General features: G+C 38.5%; 1 protein-coding gene and 1 pseudogene across 1 annotated transcript in view; one reads left to right on the top strand and one right to left on the bottom strand.

The window, feature by feature from the left end:
• The window catches only part of Syn2 (synapsin II), a 127,834-nt gene that overhangs the window by 100,051 nt on the left and 15,239 nt on the right, over positions 1 to 12,544 (bottom strand). The window lies entirely within an intron of this gene.
• LOC110558516 (large ribosomal subunit protein uL11-like) lies at positions 1,567 to 4,080 on the top strand (annotated as a pseudogene).

The following is a 12,544-nucleotide window of genomic DNA, read 5'->3' as shown; positions in this document are numbered from 1 at the left end:
TATCTATGTTTCTTTCCCCAACTCCTTTTATAAGTGTAATATGAAAGATTCAGAGATATGTATGTGCTATGTGGTGTGTGTATTATATTTTAAAGAACGAAGCTGAATTCCTAATTCACAATATAAACAAAAAAAATGTAGGTATGATGACTCAAAGGTCCAAATGGAAGAGTAAAAGCTATAAAAGCATTGGAAGACAATGCAGCTGTTAAGTCTAGGAGTGCAGCCCAGAAATAACCTGCTTATTTAACTTGCACAAGATCTTGGGTTGAAGCCCTTGTGATATAAAAACAGTAACATACAGGTAATCCTTGTAAACTTTTACTTGATAATAGTTCCTTTTAAAATGTTTTCATTCTTACTTTGAATTATGCGGGGGTTGGGGAGCGTGAGTGCCATATCTAAGGACAGAAGGCAAGCACTAGATTTTGGAGCTGGAATCCCAGGCAGTTGTGAGATGATCTGCCCTTCATCCTCTTCCAGAGCAGCATTCACTACCAACCACGGAGCCATCTCTCCAGCCCCAACAACAGTGTCTTATACATATACAAAACAAGCAACAAAATAACCATTTTTCAAAAATTGATAATTTTGAACTATAAGTTTAAATTTAAAACTTGTGCTTCAAGCTTATCAAAAGTGGCAGGATAGTTCAAAGAATGGTAGAAAATATCAGCAAATCATGTATCTAGTAAAAAAAAATTGTCCCCACAAAGAGACATCAATTCGTACACATTAGGATGACTATAGAAGCATTTGTTCCAAAAAGACGACCACAGGAATCAAGGATGAAATAAATAGATGGTGGGGACCCATGTAAAACGCAAAGTCGTCCATGTACCACGTAAAATGGTGCCACTACTGAAAAATAGTCTGGCTATTCCTCAAAATATTAAACTCAGACCCAGCACTTTTACTCCTTTGCATGCATGTAAGAGGTAAGAGTTCACTGAGTTCCAGAGAAGAAGGAGTAAGAAAGAAAGGAGGCAGGAAAAGGAAGGAGATAGAGCAGAGGGGGAGAAAAAAGAGAGAGAGGTAAAAATGAAGGGTGGGGAGAAAAAAGGGGAAGAAGAGAAGGAGACATTTGCTTGTAAACAAATGCTCGTAGCAGCATTATTTACAACAAATGAAATAGAAACATGGAAACAAATCAAATGTACATTAAATGATATCTAGGTAAAGAAATGTGGGAAGTGTACAAGGGGATACTCTGTAAAAAGAAATAAAATTTCAGCCTGACATGGTGGCCTATGCACCTAGCACTCAGGAGGCAGAGGCAGGAATAACTCTGGGAGTTCAAGGCCAGGCTGGTCTACATAGGGAGTAGCCAAAACAACATAGGGAGACACTATATCATAAAAAAATAACATTCCACAAAATGGAACAAAATGTTGAAACGCTAAAATGTGAAAGAATCTTAAAAAATGTTAGGCTAAAATGAAAGAAGCCAAACACAAAGGTCCACATACTATATTATTCCATTTTTGTGAAATGTCTACAACAGGAGAAATACAGAAAGAAAAGACAAACTTAATGTTTGCCTAGGACTAGCCTAAAGACTGAGGGATGACGGCCAGAGGTGTGTATGTGTGTGGTTTCTTCTGAGGTGAGAAACAGGTTTTGGAATTAGATAGTGCTGACAGTTATACAACCTTATGAATATACTGCAACCAATTAATTATATGGTAAGTAGTGAATTTTATAATATGTAAATAATGCCTCAGTTTTAAAATGCCCAGGCTTCAAATCAGTCTCCTGTCCTGGTTGGGCTCCCATCTGGAACTTAGCTAATTTACCAGCAGCCCTGGCAAAATGCTTCATTCCCATGGTAAGGGAAGTACTGGAACTGCTTCTAACTCTGTATACTTCATGAAGGCTGTAATTCTCAGCAAGTGCTCATTCTCAAAAACCCCTTTTCTGACACTAACATCCTCCTCCTAAACTTTCCCTACTGAGCTATGAAATTTTTGCTTAACAATACAACTATTCAGCTGTCATGGTAATGAAGCACAGAAGCACAAGTAATGAATTCACACCTAAACTCAACTCCTTGTTCACTACTTTGCAGCTGAGCTGAGGGAGGATTAATCCACTGCTCATGTGTAAAGTGGAAACGGTCCCTCTGAAAACGCAAGGGTTCGGTGGGATAGTGTGTGCAGTGCCTCTTTACAACATCTCAACAAACATCATTTCACTCCGGGTGACCAGTAAATGAATGAGAAAGCATTTTCTCCCATCTAGCAAGATTCTGTATCCCAATCTGAAGCTCTTCCTCCCCAGGAAAGAAATTTCACAGGACCCAGAGACACCTGAAAACCACAAATGACTTTTTTAAAGGCTAATGAGTGAGAAACATCCTTCATGTGTGTTTAATTAGAAATCTGATTTCCAACCTAATGTAATTCATAGGCTCATTATATCAGGCTCTGAAGATCAACAGACAGGGGACATGGGTATTTGACAGGAAAATGGAAAGGAACTGCTCCAATTACCATAAATGGAATATATTATAAATAAACATATGTCTCAGAGGACAAGAGGAAAAGGCCCTTTATGGAGTAGGGCTTGAGAGTGAGCCAGGAGGCCTGCTCTAACTTTTTACACAGGAAGCTAAATTATAATCTTCCAGCTCTAATGATGAGTTTTGAAAACCAGGGCACTGCTAATTTATCAGTGTGAGATTTGCTGCTCCTCAGTACACCCTCCAACTCCTTACCCCTTTGTTAGATATAAGTGGTATACATATATCCAATACCCTTGAGCTGAGAAGAAACTAACATTCAGCGAAGGAAGTATAACTGGTGGCCATCAAATAAAGAAGAAATTATGAGAGCTGGTATTGTAGAGGCTGAGCGGGAGCTGGTAAGGATACACACACTTCATAAAAGTTACTGAGCTATGTAATCATTACTTGTGTATTTTATGAATGTCGTTTTATAATACATTATCTTTTAAAGCTCACAAGGAACCTCTTGGAGAAATAACAGAATGAAGATCATGAAATCCAAGAGTTCCCTTAACCCAGGACTGCATCCCGACACCATAAATCCATCCCTACTTCTCCACTGCTCAGATTGTTTATTTCAAGCTTCCAATACATCAGGATAGTACACAATCTTCCCCTCCACACTTTCTGTACTTTATGAAGCACTGCACTGAGAAAGTCATCAAAAGCCATCACTACTTTGCACTAGCCACAGGATAAAGCACAAATCGTAATCCCTATCAAATCCCAATATCACTGTAGGATCAATTCATTTTGACCAGTGGCTTCAATAAAGAGAAAGAAATAACTCAAACAAAATACATCCTGCACTTCTTTTCACTGACCTATATGAAGAGCAATCAAGCAGCAATAGCTGTGTGCTAATGGGATACAGCTTTAACAAGGTGTAGTCTTCCCAAGGCCAACTCGTGACATTCCATCCTTCCTCAAGATTTCCTGAGTGTGTGTGTTGGGGAGAGGGGGAATATGTGTTTACAAGCTTCAATTTCATCCTCATATGATAAAAACTAGTCACAAGCTTTTCAGCTTTTGGCTGGGAGAGACCACAGTGCAACTTTCTTTGGTCATCCTGAATCCGGGTGCATCAGACACCAGCTGCCTCAGCTGGACCCCAGTGAAATCAAAGTCATGTTCTTGAGGTACACTAGAGGTGAGGTCGGCGCCACATCTTTATTGACCCCCAAGATCGGTCCTCTGGGTCCATCTCCAAAATAGTTGGTGAGGGCATTGCCAAAGCATACCAGTGACTGGAAAGGGAGGATTACATCCAGAACAGACAGGCCTGGATTGAGGTGGTGCCCTTTGCCTCTGCTCTGATCATCAAAGCCCTCAAGGAGCCACCAAGAGACAGAAAGAAGCAGAAGAACATTAAACACAGTAGAAATATTACTTTTGATGAGATGGTCAACATTGCCAGGCAGATGTGATGCTGGTCTTTAGCCAGAGAGCTTTCTGGAACTATTAAGGAGATCCTGGGTACTGCACCGTCTGTGGGCTGAAATGTGGATGTCTGCCACCCTCATGACATCATAGATGACATCAACAGTGGTGCAGAAGAATGTCCAGCTAGTTAAGAAGCAACGAGAGAATATTTCAATAAAAGACCATTTGATTAAAACAAAAACAAACAAAAAAAAAACTAGTTGCAAACCACAAAGAATAACTCAAAAAAGAGAAAAAAAAGACAATTTTACTCTTCTATTCTTGTGTTCCCTATACTCTGGTGGTAGTGACATGAATTTTTATTGAGGCAGAACTTTAGAGTATATAGAATACTTTGACAGCCTTTATTTCAATTAAGTCTTTAAATTATCCTAGAATATGGCATGCTCATACACATTTATAAACAAAGACACTAAGATCAATAGCCAATCTGATCTTCCAGTCTCAGATTCTTGGGGCTCTCTGCAATAAATAAAGTTTATTTATGGCATGTTCTTTGTGTATGGGGTGTGAAGTGTATGTCTACCTTCATATGTGTGCATGTACGTGTGTGTGCATACAGAGGCTGAAGGTTGACATCAAGTGCCTTCTATTCTCTTCCCAGAAACTGAAGCTCACAGACTGGCAGGCCAGTGAGTGCTGAGAATCTTCCTGCTTCGCCCTACATAGGGTTACAGATGCACACAATTCACCCAGCACTTACATAGGTTCTGGGGGACCAGACATCATTCTTATGTAGCAATCACTTTGCCTACTGAGCCATCTCTCCAGCTCCAGAAAGGCTCTTAGAACTGTTATGAGCATGTTTCCCACCAATCTCCACTTGATCACTATTAGCTGTCTATTCCACCCCTGCAGGGTGCTGGTCTCCTACTGTGATCATAATTGCCAATATGCTGCCTGAAAGTGCCATACTCCTTCTATACACACTAATTTCCAAGAGACTTCCAACCAATATCAGGAAGCCTTAAGATTCAAGGAATTAAATGATGAGATTTGTGTAATACACGATGATGTACAAGTGATATTAGAAGATAAATATTCAGTGCTCTGAGGACTTCATAGTTCTTTAACAAGTCATTTGAAGTTTACTATCAACTGAGCTGCTAAATGTTAAAGAAAGAATAAAATAGCCCTTTATCTCATAGGTCTCAGTCCTATCTGAAGCACTGATTTATATCTTAAAGAATCCCTTTCTAGAGCTAGATATGGTGGTTCATAATTTTAATCCCAGCACTTGGGAGGTAGAGGCATGTGGAACTGTATGAATTTGAGACCAGCCCAATCTGCATAGCAAGTCCAGGCCAGCTATAGGTACACAGTGATATCCTGTCTCAAAACACCTCCCGCAAAATTCCTTTCTTAACTTCATAATCGTTGATTATTTTACCAAGTTAAAACAAATACCCAAAAAAAGTGTAGCTATCACTATTTAATCCTCCTCATTGTCAGTGATTTTAAACTGCACAGTTCACATATTTAAGCAAGTATAAACAAATAGTAGAATGTTTAAAATTTCAAGTTAAAATTAAATAACAGTCTAACTCCAAAATAAATTTATATTTGGATGAATATTGACAAAGATTATGGTAGCCACTGCTCTTTGCTCTTATTGGATGCTAAAAACAGATAAATTTTTTCTATTTAAAACTTTCTATGAATATGTTGACACAACAAGAAAAACACTTGTTGCATTGCCTGTTTAATAAACTTTGTGAAGAGAAGGCAGTATCTCCTGTGCTCAGCCTTATACCACCAGTTCCTATGGAACAGTCCATGGAAGAATGTATGAAATACATGGGAAAGCTCAAAATAAATAATCCCAAGAAGAGGAGAGGAGTTGAACCAGTTAAAACAAACAAAGGCTCTTTATGTCTGTTTCTAAGGCTTAGCTAAACAAACAAACAAACCAAACAAACAAACAAACAAACAAAAAACAACTAAATCAACTCATTTAACAGTGTCTGAGGGCTTTCTTCTTTCTTAGTTCCTGAATAGCTCTTTGTTCTGAAGGTTTAAAGTAAAGCATGGTGTCTAGGAAGTATCCAGGAGATCAGAAGTCCCCAAGGTTTTCAAGGAAGACTCCTGCAGAAGCAGGAGATTAGAAATCATTTCCCTTCTTCCAAAACTTAGCTTTGGCTCCCAAAACTTTCCATATAACTACAGCTGGAATTAACTGGAGAAAGGAGGCTATACCAAGAAGGACTATGTGGGATTAAAAAAAAAAAAAGGCAGAGAAAATACATCAACAGAAAATAGTCTTTTTAGTGAAAACTTAAGTCTGACACCACCCTGAGCTCTAAGATATAAATTTATGATATAAGAAAAATAAAAGGTTTTAAAGAAACTGTTTTCGAGTGAAAATTCTCTTTCCTGACAACTTAAAATCAGTTTGAAATATACCAGAGGCAACAGAAGGAGTTCTAAGTTTAAAAAGTATTACAAGAATTAACAAAAACACAAGGGAAAGAGACAGTCCTTAAGTTATTTTTCAATCAACCTACGCAACACCTGTCATAACCATACAGGCTCTTTCCAGCTTAGGCAATTTTTATCTAAACTTGATGCTTCTGTGCAAGAGCATCATCAATTGACTAATGCAGAGCCCAGAATGGAGTTGAGCTGCAGAGAAGAGAGGAATTGAAGGAAAAAAGGGTACAAAGCTGGCCCTAAATTTTAGACACATCTTTACCTATTTGATTATGGCAATTTCAGGAAAATCACAAACTTCCTAAGCCTTGGTTTACTAAAACAAAAACAAAAACAAAAAACAAATAAAAACCTATAGTCATTTTTTTTTCAAGATTAGGTGACAAAACAATAACCAAACTCAATGTATACAGCAAATTGTAGCATTTCTCTCATGTACGTAACATATTACAGAATCACAGTGTCCTTTCAGGGTCAGCTGAGTGCATTTTTTTTTTTCAACCAAAACTGTACTGTTCATCTAGACACTGCAAGAAATTAGTCACATTTACTTTGCCAAATCAAATAGTAATTTATGCTTTCAAAAGTTAACTTTCCATTTAAGAAGGTAGCAAAGAAGAATGAGTCATATTTCCCCATAATTTTAGTGTTAAAAATCTAATTCCATTTATATAAGTTTTTTCTGTGTTTATAGTTTTCTACGGAAATGCAAAAAATATGAAAAAGTATTTGCAATAACCATTATAACTCATAGTTGAGCTCAGCTTAACTCTACCTGCTGGGAACACTGATAGGAAATAGGAATGCCAACGGCAGTTTGAACTATTTCCCAAGAAGCTGGCAATTCCAGTTTTCAATATCATCATTTCTAATCACCAAAATCTCTCCAATTTTTGGCTCCTAAAAAAAATCTTCCAGAGTTGGTTTTTGATTGCTGATTCCAGTGGCAGTAAGCCTATGCCTCATGGAATAATGGAGATCTTTGTGAGTGAGCTGGAGGTAACCAGGAAGTATTTGAGTGAGGGGGTAGGCGACAGTGTGTAGCCATACTGGGCTAAAGTTGGGAATCAAGCAGAAGATGAATGAAAAGGAGCTTAATCCTGAAGTGTAGACTTCCCCTACAGGAAGATACCCTGGAAATACTGTGCAACAAGCAAAATAAATTCTTTTCTTTACATTTAAAACCTAAATCCAAACTCAAAAGTGCAATTACCCTTATAAAATGTAAGGGTATAAATTTATATTTCTTCTATAAAGAATTTTTAGACAAGAAACAGGAGAGAAGCCTACCATAGAGGGCCTCTGAAAGACTCTACCCAGCAGTGTATCAGAGCAGACGCTGAGACTCATAACCAAACCTTTGCAGGGTGCAGGGAATCATATGAAAGAAGGGGGAGTTAGTAAGACCTCGAGAGGACAGGAGCTCCACAAGGACCAAATATATCTGGGCACAGGGGTCTTTTCTGAGACTGATTCTCCAACCAAGGACCATGCATGGAGATAACCTAGACCCCTGCTCAGACGTAGCCCACGGCAGCTAAGTATCCAAGTGGGTTCCCTAGTAAGGAAAAGAGGGACTGTCTCTGACATGAACTCAGTGGCTGGCTCTTTGAACTCTCCCCCCATCTCCACCCCCGAGGGAAGAACAGTCTTGCTAGGCCACAGAGGAGGACATTGCAGTCCTGATGAGACCTGATAAGCTAGGGTCAGCTGCAAGGGGAGGAGGACCTCCCCTATCAGTGGACTTAGAGAGGGGCAGGGAGAAGATGAGGGAGAGAAGGTGGGATCGGGAGGGAATGAGGATGGCGGCTACAGATGGGATATAATAAATAAACTGTAATTAATACATAAAAAAAAGAATTTTTAGTATTAGTAAGTCTAAAGATTGATTAACAAGTTAATCTATGAATTATTCTCATATAATGTATCTTAAATATCACAAGATTTGATTGTTTCTGGTAATCCTCTTATTCCTACAAAGCATCTATTTTTACTCTTTCAAGTGATAACATGAAAATAATTGACACTTATATTTTCAGTGTTATTTATAACCAGTTTTATTGTTCTAGAGATACATTGCTTTTTATTCAAATACTGCTGATGAATAAGTTAGAATGTATACATGAGTTTTGCACAGATCTAAATAATGGATAGGTGTTTGGTTCATATACCTGGACCTGAGTGTGTTTTGTTTTATACTTTTAATGTGAAAGAAAATATTTGGGGAAGAAAAATATTCCATAAAATGTCTTGCACTGGAAAATAAGACATCATATATTAATTTTGTTTCAGTAAATGTGTTCATCTCAGGAATAGGCTCCAGGTCCTTTGACATATGTCCATGGGCAAAGAATGAGAGGGGCCTGAGGAGATGGCTCAGTGGTTAAGAAAACTGGTTGCTCTTCCATATGGACCATGGTTCAATTCCCAGCACCCACACTCAAAATTGCAACTCTAGTTCCAGGGGATCTGATGCCTTCATCTAGATTCTGCTGGCACTGTGTGCAAATGCTGAACACATACATGCAGGCAAAGCACATAAAAATGTTCCCTTTTCCCATAGCTCTAATTAGAATCAGTAGTTCTGATACGAGAAAACTATTCCCCTGAATTCTTACTCCTTATAACTAGAAAAACTGCCTGTAATAATACTTAAGAAGATATTAAATAGGAAATTATTTTACATATCTACTCTACATTTCCCCATTTGCTACAGTCACCATCCATATAATATACTGGTATCTACTGTGTATACTATAGCATGCAAAGACCTCTGAGACATCATGAAGAAAGTACTTCGGGTATCATAACTGAAAGTTTAAGTTTAAGGAAATGGATGTCTAGAGGAGGGCTAGCACCTTGTTATGGCCTGAATTAAACTGCTCTGAACTTTGCAATAATCACCTTCTAAAAGAAGAAAATTAAACAGCTCCTTACTAGCTTTCTAATATCATAATCTAGCAATTCTACAAGAAAATTCTCAGTTAACACCAGGCAATTTAACCAAATGATTTAAAAAACAAAGAAGGCCATGAAGAAATTTGAAGAGTTGAATTTTTTCCTACATAACGTGTTTCCAACCAGAGTAGCCAATCACCTAGCTCTAAGACACCTGGGCCTTAGTCAAGAAAGCCTGTAGACATACACAGAAGCAAAGTCAAAGACTATGATTTTAGTCCTGATGCCATAACTTGCCAGCTGAGGAGCATCAGGTAATCATCTTAATCTCCTTAGAGAAAAATTAAAGGATTAAACAAATGGATGTGACAGTGTTCAAATGTAAGTATAAAGATTCTAAAAAATAGCCTGTTTAAAAGCATCTTCCTAGATGGTCGATGGTGGCACACACCTTTAATCCCAGAACTCAGGAGGCAGAGGCAGGAGGATCTCTGTAAGTTTGAAACCAGCATGGTCTATGGAGTGAGTTCCAGGACAGCCAAGGCTACACAGAGAAACCCTGTCTCGAAAAACCAGCAAACAAACAAAAGCATCTTCCTTGGACACCATTTTAAAACACCAATAGTTGGTGTTTTCTAAACTATATGCAACAAATTATATCAACCAAAAGGAAGTTTATTATCTGGTGAATGGAGCATGACAACTAGGAGCATGAGCACAGGGGCTAGACTCCTCATTCTAAGCCTAAGAGCTTTAGTTTCTCCATCTTTAAAATTACATTAGTAACAGTAATCTACTTCATAACATAGTGAATGAGTTAATACTTCTACATAAAGCAGCTTCTGCATGACACATTGTATATGGCTAATACATATTGTATTATTCTCATGGACATCCCTCCTTCCTCTGCACAAAACCTTCATGGTAACTAGCCTAAATCTCTACATACCAGACTCATCACTATTGCTCTTCTGCTCTTGCTTTTCTTTTCACTGAAATGCTTCTCTTCTTCTCGCTAATTGAAATCTCACTCGTTCTTCAGATTTCAAATCAAATCTGTCCCTTCTGTGAAACATTTTTCTGTCCCCCAGTCCACAGTCATCTTCCTCCTTCTCTGAACAACTCTTTATACTGCCAAGGGATTCAAATTTTAGAAATTACTCAGTTTCTAGAAATTAATTTACAAAGGCCTTGAAAGACAGAAGAGCTCACATTTCTAAATTTTTAAATAGGAAATGAGGCCCTAAGAATTGCCTGTAGTGATGACACAAATAGTTGGCAGCAAAGAGATGTAAATATTTGAACACTGATCCCTCTGTACTACCGAGTTTTGTTTTCCTTGAGATTCCACAGAAGTTCTCAGAACCGAAAGCATGAACACACACACCCATACACATGCAAGCATGCATGCACATAAGCACACACAAGCACACACATGCACACAAGCACACATGCACACACATAATGTGTTTACCCAGTATTTTACTGGTTTTCTTGCTTTCCTAGCAGCTAGTACATTTCTTTCACTGGAACCCCCCTTTCTTTCCCTCTGGCAGTTAAAATAACAGAGAACACCGCACTTTAGACATTTAATTCTCAACAACAGTTATTCATCAGAAGTAGACAAGGACTAGAAAGCACAGTATATTGATATGTATCCCTAGAGTCACAACACAAGATCCAAATGAGAAAGGACTCAGTCTGCATCACTGGAACCCAACAAAGTAAAGTGTAAAAGAAAACCAGTCTGGGGCTACATTACCATTTTAATATTGGAGCCCTCCAACGACTCAAGTCCATGACAGAGAAGGGGATCTTTATTTCCTCCAAGAAAGCTCAAGCCTCTTTGTAAAAGATTCAATCAAGCAGGAGTTATTGCAGAAAAATGGTTAGGCCTCTTAAACAAAGAAGCAGACAGGAAGTTTATATCCTGGAAAGTAAAGTTGTTCCTGAAGAACTGGAATGGGAGAATGGTCCCGTACCTTTTTTTTTTTTTTTCTTTCAGAAGAAGGAAAGATGACAAAGTCTATGGTGAGAAAGGATCAAGTAAACAAAGTCATCTCTGGGTCCTAGAGAAGCAGAAAGCATGAAGCCATTCTCTGGGAGATGCAAGCAAGCATGGGACTATTTCACCTCACCAGAGAGGTGACTTAGACTCAGAACAAGCTTATCAACAAACTAAGGAAGGGTTTAGGGTGCAGATATCAAGTAATAGCAATTAATGCTTTTATAGCACTTCACAGTTTATTAAAATGTTTATAAATATAACCTTGTCTGGTAGCACAGGCCTGTAATTGTAGCTACATGAAAAGCTGAGGCAGAGTGGCAAAGTCAAGGCCTTCCTGGACTACAAATTGAGTTCAAACTCAGACTAGAGCTACTTAGAGAGACCCTCAAATCTTTGGCAAGTGAGCCAAAGATTAAAATTCAGTGGTCAAGCACTTACATAGCATACCTAAGGTTCTAGGTTCAATCCATACTACTGCAAAAATAATCCATCAATCATTGATTAGCCATCTTGGTTAATGTGGCTGCTCTTTGTTTTTCATATTTGTAAGAATCTAAAGAAGTAATTTTGCTCATCATTGATAATGTCATAAGTTTTTAGTCAATCACTAATCAATTCTACAGTTAATTATTAAAAGCCTTCTTTGTCCTACCTATACTTAAATAAAAGTTATAGTCATTAGATCAAGAGTAGCAGCAGATGCCCTCCAGAAGGGCTGACTGTTCTAGAGTCAATACCAGGAACTACACACCCTAAGCCTTCTTGACCAGTAACACTGGACTCCCCTCAAACTATGAGTGAATCAAAATACATGGTGGCTGAGTTTGGGAACACCCCCTCCCTCCCATGGATCAACTGTTGTCAGAACCAACTTGATCAACATGGCCAAAGAGTTCACTGTCCCTGATTCTTGCAGTCTGATCCACGTTTGACACACTCTTCAGGAATTCCTTCTGCCTGTTTCATTGTGTATGCCTTCTCTGTGAAGTCTACTGAAAGAAAGATAGTGAGCAATATGTTTGGGCACAGGCCTATGCCCCCACTGCAAAGTGCCTGAATGTCAGTTTGCTGATTTTTAACATCCTTGTGATTGCTATTGGAATCATCATTGTCTCCACCACCTCAGCAGCAGTCTTAGAAGCCATTTCACAAAGGACAGCACATTCTAAATTTTAGTCTTCCATGTGCTCCACTGTTCACAGCTGCCTCTCCTCTTGGTTGAGGCCCAACCCTTTACCCCACATATGTAAATATTACTC

Source organism: Meriones unguiculatus, chromosome 5, assembly GCF_030254825.1.
Source record: "Meriones unguiculatus strain TT.TT164.6M chromosome 5, Bangor_MerUng_6.1, whole genome shotgun sequence".
NCBI lineage: Eukaryota > Metazoa > Chordata > Mammalia > Rodentia > Muridae > Meriones > Meriones unguiculatus.
The sequence above is the reverse complement of the archived record's forward strand: the minus strand, read 5'-3'. Positions and strand labels throughout refer to the sequence as shown.